Source organism: Strigops habroptila, chromosome 8 (assembly GCF_004027225.2).
Source record: "Strigops habroptila isolate Jane chromosome 8, bStrHab1.2.pri, whole genome shotgun sequence".
NCBI lineage: Eukaryota > Metazoa > Chordata > Aves > Psittaciformes > Psittacidae > Strigops > Strigops habroptila.
In genome coordinates this window covers 24,436,221-24,451,212 of record NC_044284.2, presented here as the reverse complement: position 1 = coordinate 24,451,212, position 14,992 = coordinate 24,436,221, and the positions used below count along the sequence as shown (strand labels likewise).

At 43.9% G+C, this 14,992-nt stretch overlaps 1 long non-coding RNA gene across 1 annotated transcript in view; it reads right to left on the bottom strand.

Annotated features, from left to right (window-relative positions):
* LOC115611936 overlaps nt 1–14,992 on the bottom strand; it is a 69,638-nt gene that overhangs the window by 36,498 nt on the left and 18,148 nt on the right. The gene's annotated exons all lie outside the window — the stretch shown is intronic.

The window sequence follows — 14,992 nt, the reverse complement described above, 5'->3', positions numbered from 1 at the left end:
CTGCAGTAGCAGAGAGATCGCAGAGAGGTAGCCAGCCTTACAGCAGAACTGCTGCATTATGAATCAGATCATGCTCACCAGGAAAAGGCAGGCTGTAGTGTTTTGGGTGGGCTAGAGAGAGCCAAGAGACTTGGGGTGCTATTCTTGGCATCGCCAGTGATTCGCCGCATGACCTTGTGAAAGTGACTTAGTCATTGCATACATCAGTTTCTCAGCCTCTTCATGTTAAACATCATTAGTACTGCAGAACACCCCAGAGGCTGCTGGCTTCATGAAGAAAGGGAGAAAAAGAATTAGACTGTCTGAAGAAGAAAGGAAATAATGTGGTACATCCGGGTGCAGCTACATTTCTGATTTCAGAGGCAGTTTGGACTGTTTGAAACAAAGGCTCTAACCCAAGTGGTAAAAGAGAAATAAAGTGTTAAAAAAAGAAACAGTATTCCCATACAATTATTTTGTCCCTCTGGGTGTTCGATGAGGCAGATCTTACTACAATCTAATGCCTGTGAGGTAGATGCCTCAAATACACCTGACAAGATTCATCTTCACAGTATTCCTGTGCAAAGGAAGTAGGATGCCAAGCACTACTTTTGTGGAGATGGTTACAGAAGAATACCCCCATAGTTAAAGATAGCCCATGTTGCTGGATGTGGTGGTGCATGCCAGTGATTTTTTTAAAGAAGCTCTGCCTGGTAACAGAAAGGGATACAACCTACTGGTGGTGAAGTTCCCACTCACCACTGATATTACATCATGTCCCAGGCAGTGGCTCTGGGAGCACGCTGGTGTCGACACAGCCTTGCCAAGAGGCATATCAGCCAACCCATGGCACGGTATGATGTTAGCTGAAGTATCTCATCAACAGGAGTTTCACTGAAACTGCCTTAGCCATGCCAGATGGCATGTCATTCAGTCCAGCATGCCTTGTGTTGGCCTGCAATAATCTATGCTATAGACATGTAACAGCTTCTGGAAGGAAACACCAGATGTATGTTGAAACCTGAAAGGGCCTTAGTTCACACAAGTCTTCAGCAGGTAACTACAGCAGAGGTTTCTTTAGCACAGCTGTAGGAACAGAGAGGACTGTCACAAGGCCAAGCCTTCTACCCCAACCACACACAAGCAACAGGCGCCTACAGTTCCACTTATTCCCAGGTTCTGTCCAGTTGCGCAGGATAGCTTTGGCTGCTGCCCAAAGCCAAGATCCAGCTCTGCAGGACCTCAGGGAGCCATTAGTTCTGCTGCTGCTTCACACAGGATTTCTTTTCTCCATAACAGAAGGCTCCAGTGTGCACAGCTTACCGCAAACATCCATGCTTCAGTATCCAAATACACCACAGACCAAATCTGGAAACTGTTTATTTGCTGTGGCCACCCCCCAGGGCTGACTCAGGTGAGAAATATCCACTCTTCTCTGCTACTCACACCATGTGCTCTGCTGGCCTCTGTCCACCCATATGCCAGAGCTCAGGGCTTAGAGAAGTGGAGAAGAGGAGATAATTACAAGACAAACTGATAAGTAAAAAACCCCAGAATCAGAGCATGAAAGAATGTAGAAGATGGCATGGAACAACAGATAAAACCTCTGTAAAGGTAGGCATTGCTCAGAACTGTTAAAGGACTACTGGATAGTCTGTGGAAAAAGAAAATGCTACATACATCATGAGCATCAGAAACCTTCATGTTTACTCTACTGAGACTTCCAAGGCAGCAAATACAAGCAGCAAGTGCCCAGAAACCACCATAAGAAAATTCAGCCACAGCTGGGGTAGGCAAGGCAGGGAGGCAGCACCAAGCCCAGGAAAAAGCTCAGTGATGGGTCCTGCACATGGGTCACAAGAACCCCACGCAATGCTGCAGGCTTGAGAAAAGTGGCTGGAGAAGGACCTGGGGGTGTTGGTCAACAGTAGCTGAGCAAGAGCCAGTAGCATGCCCACATGGACAAGAAGGCTAAGAGCATCCTGGCTTGTGTCAGCAATAGTGTGACCTGTAGCACTAGGGAAATGATCATCACCCTGTACTCTGCACTAGTGAGGCCACACCTCAAATATTGTGTTCAGTTCTAGGCCCCTCACTGCAAGAAAGACACTGAGGTGCTGGAGTATGCCCAAAGAAGGGCAGTGAAGCTGGTGAAAGGTCTGGAGCAGAAGTCTTATAAGGAGCAGCTGAGGACACTGGGGTTGTTTAGCCTGGAGAAGGCTCAGGGGAGACTATTGCTCTCTACAACCACCTGAAAGGAAGTTGTAGTGAGGTGGGGGTTGGTCTCTTTTCCCAAGTAACAAGTGATAGGGCAAGAGGTAATGACCTCAAGTTGAACCAGGGGAGGTTTAGATTAGATATTAAAAAAAAAAAATTCTTCCCTGAAGGAGTTGTCAAATGCTGGAACAGGCTGCCCAGGGAAGTGGTGGAGTCACCATCCCTGGAGGGATTTAAAAGACATGTAGATGTCACACTCAGGGACATGGTTTAGCAGTTGCCTTAGCAGTGCCAGGTTAATGGTTGTATCTTATTGTCTTTTTCCAACCCAAAGGATTCTATGGTCAGCACTCCTCAGCATACCAGGCTCTGCAGGACTACTTCTGTCTGAAATGCAAGCCTCAGCCTCCACTGCAGTAAATGAGAGTCTCCACAGAGGAGAAACAAGGGTCTTAATCTGCTGTGTTCTGTGTGATTGTTTAACTGCATTCATGAACCCATTGTCAGATACGTATGTCTGTGGTAGAGCCCTTCCCCAAAACACTGGCAGCCACGGCAGCAGCAAGCATGACCACTGATTACCACATACACTTTCAGAACCTCAGACAGATCCTAGATTGCATCCTGCAGACTGGATTCAAGCTCCACCTCAACATGCCACCTCATGGTTTATTCGGATGAGCTGCCTCCCTCTTTCTGCACACCACGCAATCTCACACTTAGTGTTTTCACTCCTTAACTTCTAGGTTAGCTGTACCTTTGCTGAACAGAAATACTGCAACTCCCAAGAAAGGAATTGTGACAAATCACTTCAGACAACAACAGCAGCTGTGACTGCTAACACATGGTACAGTGAGGCTTCTGGACAGGGACTGTCATTCCCATTTTACAGATGGGAAAACAAACCCCTCCTGAAGGCAAGGACACAAAATGGCACTTTCTAAGTGAACAGATCAGCTACTTTTGAGTGCTAATCATCACTTGTGTTTGCTCTGCATTTTACCACATTAATCTCATTGGAACACAGGAGCACGAGACATTGACCCTTTCCCACTCTCTGCTCCGTAACAGTCACAGAACCCTTGTTCAGTCACCAGACACTCTTTTGTTGGACACCCTCTTTGACAAACCACTTACATTAACTCAATTGAGATAAACTCAAGGCAATTACTGTACCTACACCCAGCCTAAAGCCCTCTGCTGCTTCTCCAGAGGGCTTCGTGTGCCTCGGCAATCATGAGTTACAACTGTCCCATCACCACGATATTTCTTCATCGCCACTCACCCCCCCCATTTATGAAGACCCAGAGCTGCACAGATTACACAAAGTTTAATGTAAAGAAAACAGCTTGTGCCACAGGACTGATGGCATCCCCACTCCTGGCAGAGGTCAGGGACATATCAGGGATCCAGCGCGGGTCTTGGAGCCAGCCTGCCTGAAGAAGTCAGTGCACAGCCAGCCACAGCGTGAACCTACAGCAGAGGAATTCCTCGCACAGACATCCCCAGCATGCGCTGGGTGCAAGGCAGCTTACCCCACTGTCAGACACTGTCCACATGAAGACTTAACTTAGGATAACATGTGAGCTATGTATTCTGGCATTCTGCCCATGAAGTTCTCCATGTGGAGATACTCTGAGGATCCTGGCTGTGTTGCAGAGCTAGCAGAAAGACATTAGGGAAAAAAAAAAAAAAAAACCAGACAAACCCCACCATAAGAAAAACCTCATTCTCCCAGCTCTGCTAAACCTTTCTGCTGTCCCCCAAAACAATGCCTCACAATGCAACACAGCCTCTGCACAGCCAGGCTAGCTCATATCTTTCTGCCTCTTCTCCAGCTGCCTGCCCCGCCACTGTGGGGGCAGTCATCACAAGGTGATACATCTGGGACTTCACTAAGCTCTCGTAACAAAAACGACTTCCTGGAATAGAGCAACACTTGCTGAAACTTGGTCAAGATCAATGAGCATGGGAGAGTGAGACAAGGACTCAAACCCTTCTGATCTACACTACCCAATTCTGGTCACCACACACAAAGCCTGTTTTAGTCTTGCTACTTCTCCCATTTAAGTAAGTGTCCTTGACAAGTACACACTGGTTCCTCCAAACCCACAGTAACCCCAGCTGTTTGCCAGACTGGAGTTCTCTATCTACAGATGGTTCAAATGGATTTCAACCTTTCCACTACAGCCAGAACCATGATTTTTTTTTTCCCCCTAGGATTTCCTAAATCTTTTAATCTTCTACCTCTGAAATCTTAAAGTCTATATTCATGAACAGAGACTGAAGTGACTAAACTGCTGGTACCAGGGAGCGAACAAATCCTATTTTTCATTTGTCAACTGCAGTTCAGGACGTCTCATTTCACAGACACCAGCCAGGAAATGGCTTACATAAGAGTTAATTCAGAGATTGAAGTGACTTACAGAGCATTTCACTAAAAGAAAACACCCTGCAAAACACAGACGGAACTGTATTTCTGCACATTAGTCTTTCTGGGGAGCAGAACAGCAGCTGGGACTGGTGTGATCTCAAGATCTGGCAATATTAAATATCACTTAATACCAGAGAGACTTGGACATACCTGAGAATTCAGTAAAGGGATAAAAGCACATCACATACAGGGAGAGGCTGAAAGCAGGGAGCACACAGGCTTGAGAAGAGAAGGCTTGGGGGTATTTTATCAATGTATAAGTACTGATGGAGGGAGTAAACAGGACAGAGCCAGAGTCTTCTCAGTGATGTGCAGTGATAGAGCAACAGGTGACAGGCACAAACTGAAATACAGGAAGACCCATTCAAGCACAAGAGACAATCTTTTTCCTGTGAGGCTGGTCAAACATTGAGATGGATTACTAAGGAGCCTGTGCAGCCTCCATGCTGAGGAGACACAACATGTCTGACAGCACTCTGCACGACCTGCTCCACTGCCCCTGCTTTGAAGGGATGAGTTGGACTAGATGATCCAGAGGCCCCTTCCAACCTCAACTGTCCTTCGATTCTGTGAGAAATGGGAAGAATGTGATTTGTTTAGTCTAGAAAGAAAGCTTCAGAGGGAACCTGACTACCATATTTCTGTGATTTAAAGACACCTCCCTCCCTCCCCCATAACCCCAGACTTCTGTGCTCCAACTTTTTTTTGTTTCTGTAGCATGTGAAAGGCTCCAAAATGGCTTTGAAAAGGATCAAAAGAACAATGCATCTTTTTGTAACCACTATTCCAGTTACATTGGTAGACTTTGTTATTTCAGAGGTAGAAAAGCTGATTAAAAAAAAGTGAAAGTCACCACCTTCTGAAAGCTGGAAACTGACATTTTCTCAGTTTATACTCTATGGTCAATGAAGACACAATTTAATCCAGACTAGGAATTTCTCAGAAACTGCTTGGAGTTTTAAAAAGATCTTTTTTTGAGTTCACCTTGTTAAAACTGAAGTCTATAGAAGCATGGTAAAACAAAACTCTGTTGCAACCAGTAGTTATCATAGCAAAAGCATAGAACTATTTCACCAATCTTGTAAGCAAAACAAGCAAGTCAGGCTTACAGGCTGCAGTTGCAAACACAGGATACGTATCTAGGAACATGCGCCAGCAGCCAGTTCACTGACATACCTGACCTATGGCTACTGTTGATGGCATTACTGCAGGCTCTTGCCCCCCTGGTGATTAATAGCACAAAGACTTACTTTCCATAGTGTAACGGGAATGAGTTACTGTAGGCACAGTCACTTTCTCATTGTTTCATTTGAGACACCAAGTACAAATGTTCCAACTCCAAAGATCTGTGTCTCAGCGTGTTTCATAGAGTAAGAGAAGTGAAAGCGACATTACCAAAACTTGATTTTTTTTTTTTTTTTTTTATTTTTAAGCAAGAGTTTGGGGCCTGTTCTCTGCTGAACTAGAGCTCCTCTACTTCTCCTTGGATTTCAGCCCCTGCTCCGATCTTTCCCACTGCCTCAGGACATGGCAAGACTGCAAAGCTTCCCCAAGTAATCAGCTGAGGATTCCTTTGTAGATGAGGCCACCAGCAGTGTCTAGTCACTCTCTGCTCTCCTCTTGGCTCTACCCATATAAAGAGAGCTTAGAAAAGTGCTGACCACCCACAGATCCAGAGCCCCGCTACTCCAGAGAGTGGTCAGTCCATGCTGAAACACAAGAAAGCTCAGCCAGGAGCAGACAGTGGCTTCACTAAAGTAGGCTTTACCATTGAGATGATAGAGCAGAGAATATTCAGCCTAGATGTCTTCAGAACATCCTTGCTCAGGTGGAACCACCACGGCAAGAAGCTGGCAGTGGGCAGGAGAAGGATCTGCTGACAGTGGTTCTCAAAAAAAGGTGGTGTACAGAGACAGATGGAGATCTGTGGGAGCCAGAGGGCACAGTCACTCTGTCTTACCATCAGCAGGCCACAAGCCAAAAATGACAATGCTCCTTAAAATTACAGAAAAGAAAAATATCCATTAAATTGGGTAACTGGGGTGGGGAAAGCCACCATGACCTTGTTCCTTCCAGCAAACTAGCTGGTTTGAGTCTTTCATAATGTACAACGTGCACTGGTCTTTGGCAGCAGAAAGCATTTCAACTTTTTTTTTTTTTGCCATCCTACGGGAAAAATCTTATTCTGTAGGAAGGTTTTGCAAACTTAAAGACAGCTCAGTGGAAGAGACAGGTATGAAAAAAAAAAATACAATCTCAAGACATGGATGAACTTAACTCGCTAGTATAAATATGCATGCTCCACATCTAAGCAGAAATCAAATACCCTACAAACACCCCAAATGCAGCCTGAGAACAGAAAATTGTTGCCTAGCCAAATACCAACTTCATTCCAACTAAAGCCTGCATTGCAAAGCTTTTTTTTTTTTTTCAAAAGCTTAGCAAAACATAAGTCAGTTTAATTATCTAGAAGCCAAATCTAGATAAGTAGGTGGTGCAAAGGGGCCACCTACCTGAAGCCTTGCCACACACTATTCACAGGATCCACCTTTATGTATTTTTTAATATTTAAGTGTTCCTTTATTTTACTCTACATTTGTCTTAATAAATTTATCTTCAATATTGCAAGTGGTGTTTCCGGTAACACCGTTTCTACTGTTGTACTGAAGTTATGGAGAAATTCAGACTAGCATACTCTCGAGTATATTACACACATTCAGCCTCACCTTGTCCTTTAGAAGGCACCTGACAAGGGACATTAGTCAGCGTTGCTATATACTCCATCACCTCCTGCTTTGTAAGTAAGCTGGAATGTTCCACGCACAATATGGGACACAATAGGACAGCAGCCACTAGGGAAGGAGATTCAATTGACATGCAAGCTTATGTCTGCCTAACTGGCTGGAGATCCATTTGTGCAAGGTTTTTTTAAACACCAGCAGATAAACCTGTAGCTACAAATAGAAAACTAGCTTTTGCTGGTGGCAGCTTTCAGGGAACTGGCAATGAGGCACAGCTGGTTTTAGTGGCTGACGCGTGCCTGTTAACAACAGAAAGGCATGGCCAGATGATGTAGCTATTGCAAGAGGAGACTGACCATCCTGGCCTAGTTCTCATTCAGCAAGCAAATGCATCAGATGATGCACATTGTGTCATGCCTGCTTTGCATTTGTCCAGCATCCAGTCCAACAAGGCTGGTCTTTGGGGGAGATCCCACTGTCTCCAGCAACACGAATAACCACCAGAGATCACCACCATCTGTCTCAGTGGCAGGATGAGCATCAGGACAACCAGCTGATAGAAAGTCAGCAGGAGTCTCATTTACTTCCTTGGACTGGGCTCCAAATAGGCAACGAGCATACATACAGGCATGCAAGGACCCCACAGGTCCTCCTCGTGGGACCATGACTCCTGCAGGGTGACGGGTGTGTCTTGGGAGAGAGGGGTTTTTGGAAAGCCCTGTGGCAACAGAGCAGCACAATAAAGCCTGCTGCACCTAGCAGAGCCAAAGCTCATGCCTGATGAGTGTAAGGTAACATACTTTACACTCCTTTGTGAACATGTGGAGCTTGCTTTCAATTTATACTAAGGTCTTCAGAGTAAGCAGCCTCACAGAGGCATAACACAACTTCCCTTTACACTACAAACTTTAATCCTGGTGTAACTTCCTGTAAGAAAATAAAAGGTCTGGTACCATCATCTTTTTTTTGTTCCTTATATGACATCATAAATGTGGGAAACACGGAATTATACATAATATTGCAAGCATTATTTTCAACCAAACCAACTTTTAAGCAGATAACAAATAGCAACTTACATACAAAACAAACCCCCCTACTGAATAATGTATTGTATTTTTTTGGTGTTGTAAGATGCTTTACTTCCACCTACCAGAAAATGTTTATATTTTATATATTTATATACATATATTAATTTTAACTTTGTAAATGTTGCATAATCTCAAATCTTTGAGTGGTCAGACACTGATAAAAAACGATTAAGAAAACAGACAGCCTTTCTGTATTGTGAATGCTACTCATTTCAAACATTACTTGCTAGTAAAGTGCTGTTACAAGCAAAATGAAATTGTTAGTGTCTATCAAAAGCAGATGACATTTTAGTAATATTCAAATTGTACTTGTTTTGGCAAATAGTTAACAGCATAGACATGTTTGTTTAACCACCCAAAACTAATTCAGTATAACTAATATTGGTTTCCAATAATCGCATGCTAAAAGGCACATACTAATGTTCCAGCAGTTCGTTCAAGTGAGCATTTGCATGTAGAGGTTTAATTGTGCTTTTAAATAGTTACTGATTCAGTATGACCTTGAAAGTGACATTTGTGCATGTCTAAAATACCTTCTGAGAAATAAATCTCCCACTCTGAAGGTGTAATTTCATTAAGATTATATATATCTATATAACTATGCCTGTTAATCTCTACAGAGCTACATAGATATACACATATATTCATACATACACACACAAAAGGGTCTTCTGGAACAGCAGCAGGAAGTGCAGTCTCTACTATTTTGAATTGTGTTCCTAATAGAAAGTTTTCGGTAGTTTTCAAACATGAATCTTGGGATTTGTGAGATCAAAGGGATTATTTGTGATAGTGCATGTGTCCCACATTACTCTCTTTCCTTAGAGGCTGCTTCAAGCTGACTTCGCTTCCAGAAGAGATAATTGGCAAATTATTTTCCATGTGATACCAAAACTACTTGGTGGTAGAAAATGAACAGATAAAGCAACTAAAAACAAGTTACCTTTTTCCATTTAAAAGAGATGTTGTTTCTACTAACGTGGCTAGCAATTACTAGTCTGTCTCTGTAAGCAAGGACTATCCCCGAGTCTTGCCAAAACCTGCCTAGCAAACCAGAGGTTTCTTGGTTGTGCAAACTGACTGATAACTTAAGAGTGAGCAGAGATCTTTAATGCCTGTTTGACAGTAGAAATAAAGCAAATTTTCACGAGGCTTCATTTCATATTGTGGACCAAAATCCACACTTAACATTAGCAGGTGATTACACTTGTAGCAGCCTGGGAGGAACATTATAATCACACAGCTGAGCCCTAGGGCTTGTCTTGCTGCTTCCATCCACCTCCCTCTGCCAATGCAGCACTAACAGCAGAGCAGGGCAGGAAAGCACCCGCTCTTAGCTGGAAGAGATTTCCACCTAAGAACAGGGACTTCCTAGAGACCAAGAGGTAAAACAGCTCTACATAGGTACATGCAACATTTACATACTTGCTTCTCTTGTGACCTGCGTTGTTGCTGAGATGCAGGTTCAAATGTACTCAAAAAGTAAACAATTAAACGCCCCCCCCCCCCCAAAAGTCACTGCTTTACATTTCAAATTCATGTGAGGAAACCATCCTGTAAATGCAAAAGTAGATCAGCCCAGATTCACAACCACATTTTGTACATAAACAGATCACACTGGTTCAATCTTGGATTTGTCCCATTTTCAGTATTTTTCTAGTTTTGCCATCTTCTTCCTAAACTGTGGATCCAGGAGTGCAATATTTTAGAAGCATTCCAATCACACACATACTGTGGTGCTCCCCTTGTATTTTCTGTACCCTCTTCCTGTATGTATAGGAACATGTACTTGCAAATACAGCATTTGCAATAGCTCTACCTACTGTCAAGGCTTCACATCACAACTGTTTCCAGGAGCTTATAGCACTGCCAGACTACAGCTGTTCCACCTGTATTTTCCATGCCAAGAGTCTGTCTCAAAGGGATTTGCAAAAACCAAACCAGTCTTTGGATTTGCAAAAAACAAATCAGCTATTTTCAAGAACAAGAATGGGGGAAAAATATAGTACTTTAAGCATAAAAAACATTAACAACTGAAACCTCAGTGGAGGGTTCTAGAGGCAGGCAGAAGAGGAACCAGTAGGCCACAGATAAACAAAACAGAGGAAGCAAGTACTGTGAACTACTGTACTGCATACACAATGCAAATTCTTCCAAAGGAATTGTCTCAAAACAAAGTTAAATATTTCACTGGGACTAATACTTTATTTTTATAAATCAATCTACATAATGTAAGCTGGCATTCTTCACATTTCAATTTTCCATACAGTAATAAAACTAACTCTGCAAATCATCCCCAGCTATATGTTATTTTTATATCTAAGAGCAGAGAGTGATAGAAACTTGGCAGGACAGATCTGACTAAGAGAGAAAAAAATTGTTCTACTTCCCAAACATACCAGAACACGACCATGCTCCATAGTCTGATTTTAAAGCAGTAGGATGAAAGTGACTCAGCCTACATTAAAATTAGAGGTATGATAAGATTGAGACTGCAAGATAAGTACTGAATTAAATGCATTTTTACTTGACTTCAAGAAGCTTTTTTGTTAATGACTGGTAAAGGAAATATTGGAAACCTAGCAACTTCAGAAGTCTGTGAAATAGTCAAACCCACAAGGTATTTTATGGATCTGCAAATGCTGCCTGCCACCCCTCCTGTAGGAAAGCCAGAGGCAACAGAGCACAGGGGCTGTACGGGGTAGAGGTGGTGTTGTGGGTCTCATTCCCTGCAACACCATGGTGAGGCACCTCCAGCTGCTGGTGCAGGAGGACAAGGCCAAGACTGGATGAAATGGGACAGTAGTTGCACCATACCACATGCATGCCTATTGGCAGTGGCATCCCAGCTGCAAGGGCTCCTGCTGAAAGCCTCTACAGCCACCTTTGGCCCCTCCAGCCCTATTTACCAGGATGCCCAGGGTACTTTCCCCAAGCCTACCTCTTCCCCTGATCACTGTGAAGCAGCCTCAGCCCCAGCACCTGCCCACCCTGCAGCAGGGAGATGCTGCAGGCAGGCAAGCACTAGTCTCCCCACTCTTTGCAAAAACCTGAACCACACAGCACCACTGCACACCAACAAAAGCTTTTCTCAAATCAAATACTGACACAACTTACACAGCTGTTAATCAGTTTGCTCACAGCAACCCTGACAAGCATTTCTGTATCTTCTGTTGCTTCTCTTTATGCTCAGAGACAGCAGCACAGTGTTTCTGGAGCCTTTGATAATGAATACATACTCAACCTCACCCCATATATATGTATATACACACACATTTTTAAATATACATTAAAAAAATATAAATCTCTCCAACATTTCACGTTAGATGAAAAAGTATTAGCCTGAAGAGCTCACGAGGCCAAATGACCAAACCAAGATATTACCATTCTTCCAGACACACTACTTACAGCAAGAAGGAACACGTCACCACCCAGTGTTTCTGCCTGCTGCCTCCCCAGGCTCTTCCTTTCTCTTACAGGAAACCCTCCAGCTGGCCCTGCTTTGTTCTGTAGTGCATTTATATTCAGCTCCTTTGCCTCAATTGAATTCAGGTGCATGCAGGCATTTGGTACCTGCATGTGGGTGTTGCTCCTGGTGAGATTTCTGTAGTGTCTTCACTGCCTAGGTTTCTTTCTAATAAATCCTAAAGAGCAAATTAAAAGCAAAAAAGGATAGAGTAATTCTTTCAATTATTTTCTGCCTTTCTGCAATATACATGCACACATTCTTGCTACACAAGAAGTCTTCATACACACGAGAAATGTGAGAAACCAACTGCCACCAAAGGACTCTCTGTCTCCCAACATGGGTTAACAAAGACCTGCCCACGTTCATGTTTTGAATGGTTTGCACAAGTAACTGTTGCAGTTTCCTCTTTAATAGGAGGACACAGAGGACAATACTGTCATAAATTACTATTCCATCCATACTGTCGTGCTGGCTGCCTCCCTACATCTCTAGTACAAGCTCAGAGAGCCACTGACCTGCTGAAGAGCAGCACTGGCACCGTGCTCAGGATGACAGGCAGAGCTGGGGTGCCCAGCTTTTTGTGCATGGATCATTTTTACTACCCAGTACCGAATGGTTGTGGTGCATAAGCGAGGACAAGAAACCACAGGCCACCAGCATTTTCATGCTAACAATTTAAAAAAATCAGCAAGACTGAATGACAAAAAATCTGTTACTGACTGAACAACACAGAATCTTGTTTATCTGGATGGATGTGTGTGAAATAAAGGTACCACTGTAAAAATAATTTGCACCGTGTTTGAAAGGGTTGCTCTCCCTCTTGTCTGTGAGGGAAAATAGAGACCAGACAGTAACGGGATGTGCAGAACAAGTGCTGGCACCACACAGTGTGAGATGGCCTAAAGCCACCAGCCCTGCCAGCTACTGGGCACTCCTGCCACCGTCTGCACACAGGATTTCTGACTGAGCGGAGCGATACAAAACACAATACAAATCTGAGTTCGCAATTGCAATACACAGTTCAGTCCCCATAACAGTGTGATTCCCTGGTTCCCATTGCCAGTCTCCATAGTACACTCACTGTCACAACACTGGGCATCCCAAAACACGGATATGTGGGTTGATGCCAGCTCAAGCCTGTCGCTCTTTGAAATTCCCCTGCTAGCTGTTCAGATGTTTTACCCTTGGTCGGGCTGAGCCACATAAGCCCTCCTCCCCCCTCCCCTGCCAGCCTGGCTAGCTCAGGGAGACATTTACACCCCCAGTTGATCCACTCAGCTGTTAATACCTGTTTATTTAGAACAAAGGCCACCCTTCCATCCCCTTCATGCTTCATCCCCTTTGCATTACTCTAAGTGTCCTGTCACCCTTGCCCTTTTCCACTGAGCGCTCTTCCCCTGTGGGGTTTATTCACAGAGCCACTGTCTACCCTGCAGAGTTTACTCAGTCACACGCTTTCTGGAAAACTCATCTGTTGTACTGACCTCTTGAAGGGGGAGGCTACAAGCCAGGAAGACCACAGAGATGCTTGTGTAAATGCCAAGGGTGATTTTGTGGGAAAGCTTTACACCCCAACCCTCATCCTCCAGAAAACTAAAGGAGCCTGTGTGCTTGGCAGTGCACACATTCACCTCCTGTGCAGCAGTGTGGAGTGTGACTCTGCCCTCAGTCATGTGGAGCCTGACAGAACTGTGTGACTCAACACAAGGGCTGGTGGGACACAGGAGCTGCGCAAGCAGCTTCTGACCCTCCTGCACACAGCCCTTCCACCCACCACCACTGGCAGGAGCGCAGGAGTGCTTACCCAGCAGGCACCCACAGATCTGCACCTCTACTGCTTGGGCCACCCAGCAAGGCAATGGCAGTTCCTCCAGAAAAGTCTCAGGGAGAAAGAAAATGCAGCTCAATTACTATTCACATATGCTGAATTTTGAGGGCCAAAGCCCCTCGGGTTCTGTTCATCCAGCCAGTCCTTGCCTTCACAAGGCCACGTATGGACTTGCAAGAAACATGGTTACGCATGTTTCATAGCAAACCACTGTAAGAGGGTGAATAGGAGAACCAAACCCTCGGAGGCCAGCTGCGGGTATAGCTGGAGGGGGTGAATCACGCTTGTTTCAGAAGCAGTGTCCTTAGCCTGGAGCTAAAAGAAGCAAAGCAGGGAGTAAGGTAAGGCACTTGCTAGGAAGAATGTCATCAGTTGCGTTTTTTTATTTGTTTTGTTGTGGGGTTTTTTGATGCTTGTCAGCTATTACCACTAAATAGCAGAACCTGTGACAATACAGAGAATATAATTGTTTTGCTCTGAGAATATAAGGCAACATTTTCACCTAACAAGAATGAACGTGTTGGGTTGTTTTAATTCCTGGCATAGCTGAGCATGTCTTATCTCTGGCTTGAAAAAATGGAAATTCATAATGAAGACAGCCCGTTGTCTCATTAGGTAACTACACACAACTTTCACCACAGGATAGGAACTGTTGGCAAGATGTGGTATCAGTACAGAGAAACCTCGTATTGCCAGCTAAATAGATCTGTCACATTTCTTTCTGCAAATGTTATGTCTACTACTACTACTACAAATAGCACAGCTGAGTGATAAAACTTAAAAAATGTGAAAAAAATATTTTCTCTATTTTCAAATCTGTTTGCATTGTGAATCTCACAGCATTTTGTTTTGTCAAACCCATATTTCAGGTCCACAGGGCCAGCACTTCTCTAACCTTCATACCTATGCTCATCATTAACAAGCAGTGGAGCTTAAGCAGACTTCGCAGCAACTCATATGGGACAGAGAAGGCAGTCTTGTTAGGTATCTTTTAACTAGAAGGAAATAGGAATAAGATAACCGTATACAAGAATATTTCCCTTTAAACACTAAAACTTGCTCTTTAATGACTGTTGACTAAGGCCTGGCCCTACAGAAACTGAAAGAATTTCACATTGCCAGAACCTTCCTTCCACGAATAGTCACACTGATTTCATGTACTTCTTTAGGATCAGGTCTTAGATGACTCTATTTTTAACTACATGAAGAACTAGCAAGTTTAAAACACCTTAACCC